The sequence below is a fragment of the Barbatula barbatula genome (genome assembly GCF_947034865.1).
Source record: "Barbatula barbatula genome assembly, chromosome: 12".
In the NCBI taxonomy this organism is placed as follows: Eukaryota; Metazoa; Chordata; class Actinopteri; order Cypriniformes; family Nemacheilidae; genus Barbatula; species Barbatula barbatula.
This window is the reverse complement of record NC_136775.1, coordinates 7,737,773-7,754,793: the sequence shown is the minus strand read 5'-3', so window position 1 is coordinate 7,754,793 and position 17,021 is coordinate 7,737,773.

Here is a 17,021-nt window from a genome sequence, read left to right as displayed (position 1 = left end):
TACCCTTTTCTCTTCTCCTCTCCTCACCCAGGGGGTCCCTCTTGATCCACATCAACCTCCCCCATCACATTCACTTCATGATGAGAGGGAGGCAGTGGGTCCCTTCCTGATCTGAGCTTCTGCAGTCAACTCTACCCACTGAACTCGGCCACCGAGAATGTTTGAGTTCCCATAGGAAAGTGAAATAACAAGTCAGATATCTTTTATAGATTTAGAATCAAAAAGCTTGGCATTGTAAAAGAGTCTTTACATTGCATACGTCAAAGCAGGACTTGACGTATATCACGGCCAGGTTTGAGTTTATTGAGTTTTCCTGCAGAATGCTTGAAAGTTTGTCTTGTTGTTGAACCTAAAGATACCACAGTGAGATTTCAAGAACATTTCAAGATCACAGATTAGATTACACATTAATTTAATAGCTCTCTACTCGTCCTGTAGTTTCAATCGTCTCAACTGTTTCTCTTATACTGTATCTAACATCTGACGCTTTAACCAATATTTAAATGCATCATAACTGAAATCTCCATAAAATCTCATGAGCTTTGAGCAATAATATTTCTTCTAAGCTGGCCTTAACTGTTTTGATAATAAAAGTAAATGTCTGTGTGGATACTCGTGGGTATATTCTCTCAGCTGTGTGGACGTACACAGTATGTAGTTTGATGATTATTGTTATGACTTTGATTTGATAGTCTGTCTCGTAGGTTGTTGGACTGGGCGTCTGGCAGAGTGGCAGTCTTGTGTCTTTGTGCTGCTGGCTAGCGTTCTGATGTCAGAGATATTCCCTATGGAAATGTCATCAAATACAAGCCGGGCAGAGAGCTCAACCTGCTTTGGCCTGGGGGAACACTAAAACACACACAAATGTGCCCGGTCCCAGACACAAAGAGAAGCCACTTTACCCACCTACACTCACACACACACGCACACACTCTCACTCACTCCCACTTAAAGATCAATTCATGCAAACATACACTCCTCCACACTCAAGATGTGCCAATGCACTTACACGCATACACCGCGTACACACAAGACATTCACACTAATTGGCCCAACAAGCATCTCTAAAAAACCTTTGAGATAGGATGAGAGAGATAGAAATAAAGGGAGGGAGGAATGGAGGGGAATGGTACTGAGCTCAGTGTGTCGTTCAGGGGGTTAATTACAGATGCAGATGCGTGTTGCCACTTGCAACATCGCTGAATTCATTTCAATCCACCCTGCCCTTCCCCTGTGCCCCTGGGGAGACGCCATTGCGTGTTTGTGTATGTGTGTGTGTCTGTTTGCGTGGATGGTTGGGTGTTGCGATCTGCATAAGGAGTCAGGAGAGAGGGAAGAGAAAGAGGTGGGAAAGTGTGATTGGGGGATAAAAAAGTTGTTGCTGAGAATTACTGTGGTCACAGTGGGTTTTGTCATCACAGACAAATTTAGAAATAGATGGAGCTTGTTTAATCTAATTGTTTTTGCACATCTCCTTTATTATTTATCCAAATGCTTTGATGTGGTTCCGTGTTTAAAAAACACAAGAAAAGTTAAGTCCTGAGTAGAATGTGAATTAAAACAGGACTGTTACTTTAGGAGAACAGGGAGCTGATGTTTTCAGACACAGTATGCAGTTGCTGGATGCAGCCACACGGGGCTAACTGCTCTCATGTCAAGTCTGTGCATGGGCGGACTGGGAATAAAAAGTGGCCCTGGACATCTTTGGCAGGGGCGGCCCACAAAACCCAGCTCGCGGCATAACATAACGAACTGATGAACGAACAATTCTATAGCACTATAATTAATAAATGTAAATGTTTTTTAAGATCGTTCATGCCACCTTGTAAAGTCAATAAAACATTAAACAACAAAGGCAAGGCCAGTAGAGTCTAAGCAACAAATAGAAATCAAAATTGACATAAGACCATATGCCCAGTCATATCTTATGCCTCTTATGCTATGAACTTGTCTGTTATAGATATTATAGCCCTCTGACTTCCTTTGTATGGACACAAAACCACTGACACTCACAATATCTTAATTTGTGTTTCACAGCAGAAGGCCCCAAATCGTTGCTGTCCTTCTCAAACCTTATCTTTGTGTTTTCGTGTTATTTTCTGAAATAAATCATTATTATTAGTCACCCTTTATGTTTGTCACTGCGTTTGACAAATAACTAACCGATCTAAAGTATTCAAAAAAGTGCTTTGACAACCGCATTTAATCATTTTATAAGTGCAGTGTTTTTTTTCTATTTCCTAAAAACCAGCGTATTTCGACATCCAAGGTTTCGGAGAGACAGCGACGAGGTTTTGAACAAAATGAGGGTGAATAGTTGTAGAATAATTGTCCAACTCTAACTGGCCAATGATTCCCACATTCCCCCACATGCATGCACACAGAACGGCCGCATATTTCACGGTTTGGCAGAGCTTAATAGAAGACAAAGAGCTGTAGGAGATGGATCCCCCATAGATGGAGATGAAATGACTGACCAGCCCACACTGACCACAGACACCAATGGACATACACCCACCCTCTTAAAGAGACAGAGAAAAAGAGAGAGGGGGAAAGTGGCTCTTACATTTTTTTGCAAACAATAAAGAAAAAGCCACTCTGTATCAATTTACAGGATGTTGAAGAATGTGACATGGATTGATCAGAATAGAGAGAAATTTATATTTAAAAAATATTTATTTAGAATATTCAGTTTTGTATGAATTTATTTGCTTGTTAATATTGTATAGCCTTCAAAACCATGCGTTTCTTTTTTGAACAGTTGCATCTTTTTGTTTACTTTTTTGTTTTTTTATTTACATTTAGTTTATCAATTAGTCTGTTTTAATGTCATTAGTCAGTTGATGTGTTTGTTTAAACATCTCAAATACGCTTCCACCAATCTTTTTCAGTGGCATCATAACTGAGCAACGTGTCTCTGACATTATGATTCAGCAGTTTATGTAAAACGGCCGGCCTAAAACAAATTGCTGAGTCATAACTTTATTTGATGTTTGATCATTCAAACATCATGATGACTTCGCATTCAACCTAAAGAGTTTCAATAACTGAAAAGGACGGTTTAAAAACCTTGTGCTGTGAACCTGTTTGTCAGCTGTGTGTGTGTGTTTGTGTAGGTTTCCTCATCAGCTCTGCTCTTCAAAGGGACGGAGTGCCGCTCCGCCCGTTAGCCCCCTCTCCGCGCTCACTCCCAATCCCTGCTCCTTTGTCTTTGTGTTCCATATTTAATGGGATGGCACGAGTGTGATGATACGGTACCTGAGGCTGCCGACCGTGCCCACTGATGTGGAGTGTCTCCCCCATCTCTCCATCCATCCATGGGCCTTTTAAGGCAGACCTTGAGTGGGGGATCAAAGAGAGCCATTGATGTTTTCCTTGGAGTGGAGATTGAGGACCCAAGTGATACCCCACACCACATGGACCTGTGCCACTCTGAAACCAGCACCTGTGTGTTTGTTTGTTTGTGTGTCATTTACAGCACATGGCATCAGAAATAGTCAGCAGTGTGTCTGCGTGCCCGCCGTCACAAGAAACATGCACACTTGCTGGATTAAGCAAATTTCCAGATTAAGGTTTGGCTATTAAATGTCAGAATATACAATGGTATTGCAACTCGGAACATTCATCACTTACAACATATTTTCTGTTTTACGTTTTACCCAGACAATGTGAGATTATTGGCAACTGCCGAACCATCTTGCAGGTTTCATTGCTCACTCTCCATCACTTGCTTGTAAAGATCCAGAACACATGTACCATATTGATCTCAAATCAATGATCAATTAACCAAGCCATTTGTTCAATTAAGAGGCCACTGGCCCTTCTGGAGGTGCTGCTGAGGTATTTGATTCGGGGAACTGCTTGAATAGATGGGCTTGCATTATTGATCTAAAGAAGACACTACAGGTCTTTAAACACTTTGGACAGAAGTCGAACAAGTGAGTTTTGTGCTATAGAATAAGTAGTTTGCTATGAAGGTTAGTTGCTACATTACCGATTATTTCTAGAAACAAATATTTGGGTGAGTCAACACATTAGAGTTCATGCATAAACAAAATATGTTTGTCCCTGAAATTAATTGTAGTCAACACAATGCCCTGACAAATGGGGTCGCTGTGTCTCTCCCACCCCTTATCCCACCCTCACTTCTACAATTCATAACACCTGAACATTTTGTTTATTTAGGTCAAATATCACAACTCTCCAAACAGAGGAAGACCAGGGGGCGTCTCCCTGCCCGACCGGCCCCTCCTCGATTTTCTCCCCATTAAACCTGTCAGCGACAATGGGATCTGACAGAGCCAAGGGAAACAATCAGGGTGGGGTCACAGGCAGGGTGACCCCAAAGAGGCGCGGGGGGACGAGGGCCCCAGCGAACCACCACCCACTGTCGGCCCTTTCCACTGCCCTGCTAGCCTGCCTGCTGCTTTGTTATGCCCCGTTACTGAGAGAATGGGGACACTTTAGATCGCTGCTGTCCCACAAAACTCTCTCCCTCTCTTTCTCAGCTTCATGTCTGAACTCTTTTCTCACTGTCTCCTCATGGTAGATTTCCTTTTTGGTATCTGTCGATCAGTCTTCTTTCTTGCATTTCAGCTGATGTAGAGACATAAAAGGTATCAGTTGCTGGATGTCAGAAACTCGTTCTTCTATCTTTTTTTGTCTCACGGTGTCTCTCTTTCTCTTCCTTCCTATTTCTTTTCTGCCTCCTCGTGTTCTATCAGCATCGCGTGGTGATTGACGCTGTGTGTTTTATGTGTGTAGAGGAGTGTGTGTGTGTGTGTGTGTGTGTGTGTTTATATGGCGTGCATGTGTGCCTGTCTGGTTTTTGTGAGGGACCGTGGATAAAGTGTGACGAGAGGAGAGGGAGAGACAGGCGGAGGGAGGGAGGCTGTCTGTGTAAGTGACAGTTTGGAAGCTTCACACTTAGTTGCCCCTGCGTTGTCTGTTGTCTGCGCGCCGTGGCCGGGTTCCCACGTGAAAGTGCTCTCTCACTCTGGCACAGACCATCTGACCGTTAGTGCAGCCATGTCCTATTCCGACACCGACTAAGCTGAGCGAATCAGTTTGACCACATCCTATGATAAGTTCGTTAAAAATATCATGACATTCTCAGGGGCTTTAGAATGTTTTACCATCTAAAGAAGAATGTATTTTAATCTAAGGACAAATTTGCTTGATCGAACAGAAAAGCTGAAAACTTGAATTCTGTTTTGGGGGCATTTGATTTGTTGGTAGAATGCAGTTGTCACTCCTGTAATTATCCAAACTCTTTGTGCAGAATAGGGGTAAGCACTCCACAAGAACGACAAACGTATTAAACGACAGTGTGCACATGGCCAGTTTGTAGCCTCTTTGACGGAGCTGAGCTGGAACGAACAAAGAAACAGTATCACTTTCCTCTTCATTATAATATTTTTGCAGAGGCTAAAATATGATGGTGCAGATGAGAGTAGCATTGCATTCCAGGGTAATGCACCCTGCTGGGCTGGCATGAGGCGAGGGAGAGAGTGGGTAGGAATGGAGGATGTGGGGGAGGTTTCGAGGGTGATGGGCCCCGCAGACGAAGCTGGGGGGACAGATGGCATCCCTCGCAGGGGCTGTGAGAGTCCTGGTTTTTCACCTGCAACCCCATGGGAAAAAACGGCCTCATGCGCACATGCAGCCTACTACGGGGTGGGTCTTGGAATGCTCCACCTCAGATGCATTACATGCAGTACAAATTGAAGAATCTGAAAGAAATGAAGAGTAATACGATCATACATAAATATTGAGCCTTTTTTACTTAGCATTTGTAATAAAAGTAGCTTTTTTTGTAGTTGAGTCTCTCAGTTTTCCTCAATTTATAATCGTCTCAAAATCAAACAGCCACTTCTGGAAAGAGGTCAAATATGCAGATGTTGAAGAGTCAAAGTATGTGCAAGACCTAATTTCTTATGACCAGTGGGAAGTTTAATGCTTCTGGACAAACAAGTGAACTATCAAAAAACATTCAGTCGTTGACCTTCCAAGCAGTATTGCATAGTTAAGAATCAAGCATATGTAAACTTGTAAACTCAGTTAATTTTGTAAATTCACTTATGAATTTTATGTAAATATAATATACATAACTTGTATATGTTATACTCATTTTATAATTTCATAAATTTTCCAGATTCTGCGAGATGTTTGTAAACTTGTGTATACATTTATACACCTTAATTAAAAAGGATTTACCTTTTTGTATTCTTAAATACATGACTTAAATTAGTTTTAATTTAAAATGAAAGTCTCTAATTTAAAGACTTAAATTAGTCTATAAATGTAAATATTGATTGCAGTTAAAGTATGTAGATGGAACAGTGAAGGGAAACAACCAAGGAAAATCATCAACTGTATGTATCAGTCTCTCTAAAACAAATCACACATCAGGTCTCCTTTCACCCTTTTCATTCGTTTTAGTTTCTTCCTTCAATCAGCTCTTGCCACCTTAGCACCCACCCACCCCCTTTAACCCATGACTGTTGGATCATGCAGATGGTGTTTTTTAGGGTTGTGAATGAGGTCACCTAGGGTCATGATGAAGAGACAATACCTCGAGCATTCACGCCTCGCACCAACAGAGCTAGCTAAAGAAGAGTGAAAGTTCACAAAGAGCCATGGCCAGAAGAGAGACAGAGTGAGAGAAACTCCCAGGGTCAGGGCAGGGTTTTTTGGAGTTCCTGTGGTCTACTGCTGACATTTAGAGCTAACCCCTGTTAGGGATCAGTGAATTTAGACGGCGCTTAGATTACGCACAGCTTCGCGACCTTGGAAATTTTAATCAAAACATGAATAAACCGCATGTCTGATTCTGATAAAATCGATTTCATCAAGAGATTTATATATGTATGCAAATATACAAATACAATGAAAGTGGTCAATGGTAAGTGCAGGCTACTATGAATTATACATATATTGAGAAAACATATTTAACGATAAATTATGCTTTTATTTAGTAGCACACATTTATTGGACTATACACAAGTTTATGAGTTACATACATTTGTACAGTTTATGTACAAAATTACAAATTTGAGGAAATTTTAAGAATTGTTTTGCTTCTTTCAGAATAATTTGTTTGTTTTTGATATTCAAAATATTTAAAAGATATTTCCATTAAATTATTCAATTTAATTATGTATCATATTCAAGGTTTGTTTGCATTTTTATATTCAGAGTAATTTTGTTGTGTAGTATCAGATTGAGGTTGAAAACCTCTATTGAGGTTGAAAACAAAAACATTATCACAATTCTTTGGAATCAACAAACACCATTCAGTACATATTCCTCGCATATGTATTGGAGCTTAGGTGATCCATGCTAAGAGCTCAGGCAGAGAGCATTTGGCATGCCGGCATACATATGCTATATTGATCTTATCGGCTGGAGGTCCCGCAGATCGATTGAGATGATCAGCAGTTCTATTGAACTCTCTCATCTTATGGCCTGCATGACACCTGTTCCTGCTGGTGAGCTCCATAAAATCCTTACTCACTGAAGCAGTTAGTACATACTACAAAAAGAATGTGATTAATGGACATAACATTTTCCGGAGCTTGTGTTATAAAATCAATGAACAGATTGAAGGTAAACAAAAAACATTCGAAAATCACAGTCTTTGTGTGAAAGAGGTGTTTTGAGATTTTGCTTTCAATTGTTTATCTGTAGTTGATAAGTTGTTAACTTCAGATGAACTACAGGGAATGAAATCATAATAGAATCAAAACCGGAAAAGAGAATATCTGAAAAATCTGTGACTTTTTTCTCTTGTTTTTCTCTTTCAGCTTTTAAAAAAATATTTTGGGAAGATATCGAACTGCCAACACAAGGGAATTGAAAGTAGAAACAATTCAAGTTCTTGCAGAGAAGGATGTCAAGGATGGGGAGGTATGCACATTTTAACGAGACAGGCTCTGTTATGCAAATTCTTTTTTTTCGCCTTTCCGTTTCCACGATTCCATCCCCTGTCCCGCTCTTTGGCCGGTCATATCAATAGACTGGGAACTGCCCGCAGCCCGTGAATGATGACCACCCTCTCAGACACACAGCCCCCTCCTTCACCCTCCCGGCCTGCCCTACTCCACCTCCTTAACCCCAAAACCTCCTTTTTCCATCTGGACTTTGATTGACAGGCGCTGGGAAGCTGAAGAAGGGCTGAGGTTCACAGATCATTAGGAGGAGGGAGAAATCTGTGTGTTTTTTGTGCCTGTGCGTGTGCGTTGGGGTGGGGCAGCATTAATCCTCACAGTGACACCCCAGCACCCCCATCGTGGCCCCTTTCAGGCCCAAATCCTCAGCCATGGGGGCCATTGAGTCTAAGGGGAAATTTCACAACTCGGCTAATCTATATGATCCATCACAGTTGGACGAAAAACGATTTTGTGCACCACACAAGATAAGAGTTTTCCACAAAACAGTTTTCTAGTGTTTACAATCCTTTTGGGGTAGGTTACTGGTTTTGGTTTGATTCCTTTGACTGGAACATATTCAAAATGTGAAGAAAATCCCTGTGCTAAATTTCTAGATTTTAAAACATTTGTTCATTTTATTGTCCTTGCTACTGAGAGAGCAGCCACACTGTGTGTCACACAGTGGTGATACATATAATTCCACTTCCTGTCGGGTCCCTGCTCTCTGTCTTTTTCCAGAGTGTCTGGAGTCAGTGCAGGCAGAGACAGTAATTGAGAGTTATTCTGTGTTGGAGTGTTGGGACTCCACTAATGGTGAGCTGTTCCATAGTCAGCAAAGCTCCACACCCAGCCCAGACCTTCATAATAACAGCACCTGAGACAGAGAGAGCAAACACAGATCAGACTGCTCTCGGCCCTGACCTTTTAATCTGTTCCTCACCTCTCTCCCTCCCTTGTTTCCACGCACTAGTTTCCCACATCTTTCTGTGCCACCTGCTCTTTTCAATGTACCATCTTGATTTGAACTTCAATGAATTGTCACAGCTGTGGATGGCTAGTTAAAGGTCCAATGTGTAATTTCTTGGGGGCTATATTGACAGAAATGCAATAACTATGTGTTCAGAGGTGTATAAAAACCTTACATAATGAAGTGTTATGTTTTTATCACCTTTGAATGATCTATTTTAATCTACATACACAGCAGGTCCCCTTACATGGAATTTACCATGCTACAGTATCCCTAAACGGACAAACTGATCTCCTTCAGCAAAAATAAGTGAAAACGTGACAACATTTTAGTCCTGTGTCAGCCACTGTAGGGCTTTGAAAGGCAGGGGTAAGCGGTGGACTGAGCCGTTGGTTGCAATGTGACATGCTGCATCTAAAACTATTTTTATATTTGAAGATTTGTGCTTTAATATTACATTGTAAACATTACATTATATACAGTAGTTGTATATCAAAGGCACATCCTATGGACTAATTTTATTGCATGAAAAATCGTTATCTCTCTTTTTTGTAAGCTTCTGCTTTTTGCCTCATATGTAGATTATGTACTATAGCTTGTTTTAGAATCTTGCCGTTGCCGTAATTTGAGTGTTGAGCATTGAATTGTATCAAATGTTGTTCTGTTTATTTGCAAGTTGTCTGATATGACTAAATGTAGCTGTCAATTGAAGGAACAATTAAGATCAACAACAACAAAAATTTGGAAGCCTATCATTTATACATTTATATGAAAAAAACGATGTTTTTTACTCCACAAATGAAACAACTATCTGGATACAACACACGTGTATTCAAACACAGCCTTGCACACTGGGACAGCTGTACAAAAGGGGGATTTTGGTTTTAAACTGATCAACTGGATCAATGGCACCAGAAATCTATGTAAAGTCCAGATCTGTAGCTCATCCTCTGGTTGGCTGGTCCTGTGATTGGCAGAGGATGAGCAGTGGGCCCAACTGCAGGCTGTAAGAAGGATCCAGCTGTGGCTCAGCAGACCTGCCGATGATTCTGAATAGGGTTACCGTCCTGCTCTCGACACTCTCCTGAGGATATCAGAGGAGGGAGTATTGACAGAATATGCAGCTTAAAAAGATCCAGGGGACAAAGCTTGAATGTGAAGAAGAGACAAATGGTTTGTTCAAAAGTGAGCTGCCTGACGGGGAAAATCTTTTTTAAAGATAAATAAAGTAAAAACATACTAAAATGAAGAATTACTGCATGTCTTCTAAGATTGGCCTTACTTGAATTATTTGTGTTTTATGTGAATGAAACAATACCATAATATGTTGGTAAATACTTCATTAAAATATCAATAAAACCATTCAGTCAAATTACAGCACAAATAATATTTTAAAATAATTTAATATAAATGTACTCAACATTTTGGTATACTCTTTATTTTTTTATGTGCTTATCATGTTAAAACTGTATGACTTTCTTTTTTCTGCAGAACACAAAAGAAGATTTTGAAGAAAGTTGGTAACCGAAAACAGCACTGGCCCACTTTCACTTCTATGGACACAAAACCAATGCAAGTGTATTGGGGCCAGTTATCAACATTCTTCAAAATAACATCTTTTGTGTTCTGCAGAAGAAAGAAAGTCATACAGGTTTGAAATCACAAGGGGGTGAGAAACGTTTTTTTTACATTAACAACATTGTAATGCCAAACTGAGTCAATTTTGAGTCAACCATCTTAAAAAGTTTTCGTTGTTGTAACTTACTGTTGTCAGGTTGCATGTTTATTCCGTCTTAATAAATGTTTTACTTGAGTAGACTCTTAGACTGAAAGAGAGGTTGAGGGATAGTGGACTATAAAGTAAGACAACTGGATAGGGTTGCGGTCAAGAGATAGACACCAACATGTTCCAGAGGGGCGCAGACTTCTGGGAAGGGAACGAGAATGTAGAATAGAACAGAACAGAAAGGAAAGCAGAAAGGAAAGCAGAGCAAAAGCATGAGGAGAGAGAGGAGTTTCAGCAGGCGGTGGGACTGCTCTAATTGATCTCGGGGTGATGCAGGGGGCTGCGTCTCAGGGGCCAGGCAAAGGGAGTGGAAGCTGGTGGGGGGGTCATTAGAATGCAAATCCTAGCCTCGCTCTTCCTGCAGCCTGGTCCGACAGGTACACAACAGAAAGGAGGAGGACGAGGTGAAGGAGACTTTCCACAGAGGTGGAGCTGGACAGCCCTTACAAAATATTCCCGATTGAACTAATATGCTCCCTGCCCCCTGTGTTAATATCGCTTTTATTACTTAAAATTTTTGTTCCTCTTTTTGAGACAAAAGGAAAACAAGATCCAATGCATGGGTGAGTGGCAAGGGTAGGAGGTTGTGGGGTGGGAGGGAAACGGGCAGCCGATCGGGGTATCATTTTTTATTCCCCCTAATTGACGTGAACAGTTCTTTTGACCCTAATTAGCGGTCTGTAATCTCTCATTTGCATATCACAAAGGCAACACTATTTGCATATTTGTAAACGAGAAGGGTCTTGCATCTGCATGCGATCCCCTGTTTCCTTTTCTCCATATTTGTCTCCTCCTCCCTCTCTCTCTCTCAGCTGTATATTGTGCCAGACAGGGGAGGTGTACACAGCACTACATAAGAGCTTGGCACTGACTGCCACTGATATTGGCACTGTCTTTGACAGTGAGGTAGATAGAGACTGCAAAATAAAGTTCTAGTAATGACAGTATGACACTTTGTGTGAAAGAGGGAGAGACGATTTAGAGAGTGACAGAGATTTTAAATGGAATTCGTTCTAATGATGAAGAGAAGACTCTAGACATTGTGTGGCAAGCTTGTGTTTTATAAGGGATTTACATTGAGTGACTGATCAGTCACACCCTGTTTTACACCCAGGGTGCAAAATTAACACCCGCTAAATCCCAAATTTAAGTTAAACAGTCTTGGTTGACTGAATAATACTCAACAGTTAGCTGTAAAATTATTTGATACGCACCATAATATGTGGTTTATATTTAATTGTGAGATTAATAGTCTGACCTCGACTAATTTAAGTGAAACTTAAATAAAAACCTATTAACATTTTTGATTGAAATGTATCTTATAATTTGAGAACCATTACATAAATGAGCTTGAAGTGAGTTTACCCCAAAAAAATTCTAATTCTGTCATCATTTCTCACTCTCTTGTCATTTCAAACCTGTTTGGCTTTCTTTCTTCTGCAGAACACAAAAGAAGATATTTGAAGAATGTTGGTAACTGAACAACGGCTGAACCCATTCACTTCAGTTGTATAGACACAAAACCAATGCAAGTCCATGGGTTTCACCATTGTTCGGTTACTAACATCCACATATTAACTTCACAATATCTTCTTTTGTGTTCTGCAGAAGAAAGAAAGTCATACAGGTGTGAAATGACAAGATGGAAAGGAAATGATGATAGAATTTCAGTTTTTGGGTGAACTACCCTTTTAATTCTGTTATACCATGCTTAGTTCTCAACCCGCCCCAATTAACATTCAACAAATGTACTTTACCTTCTGAGCACCTGAACCATGCAATCCAAGAAAACGCTCACCTGACATCTAAAATCGGGTTATCCAGTGCTTAAAAATAGCAAACGTATGCAACATCCGTTCCACTGCTGATCTGAAGAAGACCAAGAACTGCTTAAGAGAAAGAGAGACGCCATTAAAGACCCTGCCCATGTGCCAGCTAGAACATATCCCTTTATAAAAGTCTTGTCGGGCACTTCTCATCCCCTTGTCGTGGGTGCTGACCCTTCTAACGCTTCCCTCAATTACTATGGAAATGGGGGCTAATTGAATGGTCTGTGCGAAATAGGGAAGACAACATGGCCTACATTATAATAAGGAGCATGGACAATAGGTGAGCCATCTCACTGGGGACACATGGCTTAGCAACGGATTGAACAGCACTCTCTCTTATCTCTCATGGGGTACAGGTATTCCAAGCCTACAACCATAAGCCCCGATGTCGGCATTAACGGTGGTGACCTCTAGGTGTGCCAATGGTAAGGTTACTCCTTTTGTATTCACTGGTGGGACACTCTCAATATTAGAAGGATATAGAGGCTATTATGTGGAAGCAAGTTTTGCATATGCTCCTCACTGTGGGATGCCCTTTTGTGCTTGCTGCTGCATTTCTACATGGATTAGCTAAGAGAATTGCAAGGCATACGTTGTTTTTCTTGCGTGTGCTTCTACTGCATCAGTTCGGTTTATGGGTAAGTGTGCCTTCAAAGAGATTCTTACCTCCTCACTCTACCCTCTTACTTTAAACATGACACTTCGAATGTATAGGGCCCAGTCATTTTACAATAGATTTCTGTTTCATATGGAGATTATTGCATTTTAATAGCTCCGCAACTGGCCTCATTGTCACCGACGCTTGAAGTGTTCAGAACAAGAGGTCTCGGAATAAGCACACCTTTTCAGCTTATGAAGAGAGAAAAAAGAATAAGAGAAAGCTTCACTTTGATTTTGTTTGTGCCATGGAAGAAAGCATCGCCTCTGCAATTAGCCCTAATAACCTGCTTGTGTGTGTGCGTATTCTTGTGTGCGAACATGTGATGAGAAAGAAAAAGACTGAGGAAAGAATGAGCTGTTTCAGAACACATGTCTTTTCAGGCATTTATGAAAATTAATTGCTGCCAGATTTGGCTAATGCACAAAGACAAATTTGACTTTTGACTCCACATTGAGAAACTGAAAAATCTGAGAAGTCTTTGAAATAGAGAAAAGTATTTTTATTTATTGATTTGTTGATTTATTTTCTATTTTAATGGAATGTCTAAAGCATGTTGGTCAGTATCTTCTGTGTAACTATAAAGAATTTTGCCTGAAGCTTCAAGTATCATAAACGCTCTGTAGAGCAGTTTATGGGACCCGCAGTGTGATAGAAATAGCTCATTCATAATAAAAACAAAACGCTTATTTATAGGTCTTTATACACCTCTGAAGACATAGTTATGTATATAATATTGCATTTCTGTCAATAGATCCTCTAAAAAATTACACACAGCACCTTTAACCCATGATGATAAAAATGATGACAGACGTCATAAGTTTTTAGGTGAGCTATTCCTTTAAAACCATTTGGCTTTCATAAGGTTTTTAAAACAGCATGTAGAGTAGACTCTCTCTGACCTGGTGTGCCATTTTGTGTGTGAGAATGTGTCTTTTAATAACATTTCATCTACAGAGAGAAAGACAGGGAGAGAGAGAGAGAGAGAGAGAGAGGGAGAGAGAGAGAGGTGGGACCCTTCATGTTGATACACATGAAGCAAAGGATGCAGTTTTATCCAATCAACACACCACCCACCCGCCAAAAAAAGAAAAAAGAGAGCTTGAAGATGTTTCCTCATGATGCGTGGTCATCCTTCACCTCTCTTCTTTATTTTATTTTCCTCTTTGCCATGTTGTTTTGTACTTTTCTCCCCCTCGTTTTCTCAGCTCTTCCCTGCTGCGGACCTTCTCAAACCCCCTGCCTCTGCCCCATATTGGATCTCAGTGGGCATTTGGTGTTTTTAAATGAATAGGCAAATGAGAAGAGAATTCTCGTGAAAGAGGCATGGGGGTTTCCAGGGAAGAGTGGGGCCAGGTTGGATTGAGGACGATGTTTAGCCAAGGCGATTGGGTCAGTGAGCAAAAGCAACCCCCTTCCGTTTAAAAAAATTACCCAGGGGTGAAACGGTCTGCATTTCAATATGCTGCCCTGTCAGGTGCTTATGTGCGCATGCTCTGTGTCAGGCACTGATCTGTGAGAAAAAGCACTCTGTTTCCTCCTCCTTCTCCGTAAAATCCAATTCCAACTTTTCAAATTGCTTATTGCTCTGTGTTTTCCCTCCTCCTGGGTGTGCGTGTATGTGCGGCAAGTTTGCCAGTGTATTAGTCCAGTCAAAGGCTCCTTCATAACTCCCATTTGCCTGTCGAAGATCACCTTTAACGTCCTCGCTTCTGTGCACCACGTGCGGGCTTATGCATGCAAAGCAACTGTGATGCTAAGATGTAACTAAGACACAAACGCGCGCAGGCAATCGTACAATCACATCGACACACTCAAAAGAGCAAAAGATAATGACTGAGGCACGGAGAAAGAGCGCATTACCAAGATGAGCAAAAAAGGAAGAATGCTTGAGAAAAGCAGCAGGTTAATGATCTTGTGTTTGATGTTCGCTCCCAACGCCTCATTTGAGGTATATTAGAGTAAATACTCAACAGAGAGGAGAGTAGATTGGACATTTGAAAAAGGAAAAGCTCTGCTGGGACTCCACGGATGATCACCACGCTCATGTCCTTTGATATGACCTGTGCAGAAACAGAACGCTGAATGAAAACATACAAGAGAAAATGGGTGCAAAGAGAGAGAATTTAGATGGATTCCTGAGGATTCCGAGGAAGGATGTAGGGGTTAGGGCAGCATATAACCTTGGATGAAGATGACACTCCCATAATGCACTGCTACAAGCTCAGCGAAGATCAAATTGACAGATGAAGTGAGAAATAATTAATTGCAATAATTGTAATTCATTAAATGCTGAAAAGTTGACATAAAATGTACTGTTTGATAGGAGTTGTAACAAAAACAGAGAAAGATTCAGATGAGACTGACTGTGTGTTAGTGTGCTACAGAGGTTTTGTGATGTAAACAAGGGTCTCCAATAAAGCAGTTTTAAATATTTATGCCATTGAAGCAACAAGGGGGTAACGGTCCAGCACACCCAACACCAATGTGTCTACTTAAAGAGATGAGGGAGGGTGGAGAGAGAGAACAAAAGTTGAAATATTAATGGTTTAGGTAAATTAAAGCTAAAACAACAAACACAGACAAAAGTGTTTTTTACCCCCAGCATATTTTATTGTCTGGTATGATTTTGTGGGTAATAACGTAGATCTAGCTGCAGGACAAATAGATATAAGCAATAGACCTAAGGAAATGAGAGAATAGTACATGCCAAGGTACTACACCCACCTCCCCAAACCACAGTTGGGTTATATTAAGAGTGGAGGTGCTCAACAATGACCTTTGAAGAGGTCAGGTGAATTTGTTTGACAGCCACGCTTTGTGATTTTAATCCCTTCACCTCTGCATTTTTTCATTTAAACTCAGTTAAGTTTATAGGGCAAATTACTGACTGGTTTTGGTTAACTCAGCAGTCTTCTGAGAAATGTAATTCTGTCTGGAAAGGAAAATCTGTGATTATAAATAATTTTTCACAAAAATCTAAATCTAAAATCTAAAGTCTGGTGCGCTTTCATTGCGTATTAACATATGTTTACTATGCTTTTACATAAAATAGGAGTTAATCCTAACTTTAATTCTTAAGCATGTATCCACATAACTTAATACAACAAGCTTGTGTTTATTTCAACGAGCGCATGACTGTAACACCTACATCCAAACAATAGTAAAATCAGCAGATATCATAATCCTATCTCGGTACATGAAATCACAGACAGAGGTCAAATGTTGTTTATAAAACTAGTTCCATCCAAAAAAACTAAAACTACAACTAGAAGGACGATGGGTGAATAACTAAGATAAAAAAGGACAGATTAATAAAGAAAAAGAAAGACTGGAGCTGATGGGGATCAGGGTGACACTGCTCAATGATGAGGTGGGCGGACTAAGATAGAAGCTATTTTGCATGTATCTCCATACACGGACTGTTTATGATGATAGCGACTCACAGAAAGCTTTGCATCTCTCCATGTACAGAGCCGTCCTTGACCCCAGCGACAGCTCCTTGACCCTCCCTAGTTCCACAGAGCAGCTCAAAGCTACACACACACACACACACACAAATATATTTACAGATGCTGCAAAGATACTGGGCATGAATATCATTAACCGACAGTCTAGAACATACGCAAATATTAAAGCTTGCTTTGTAGATGTGATTATAAACAAACATACATCAGGGGCATCATACAAAAGAATCTTGAGGGCAAAAATTTTGTTTTGACTTAGGAATATATACAGCCGTGGAAAAAATTAAGAGACCATTCCAAATGTTAATTTAATCAGTATTTCTAGATGTATTGTCCAATTCCAACAGCAATGAGAAAGATTGACAGCAGGACAAGACACATGA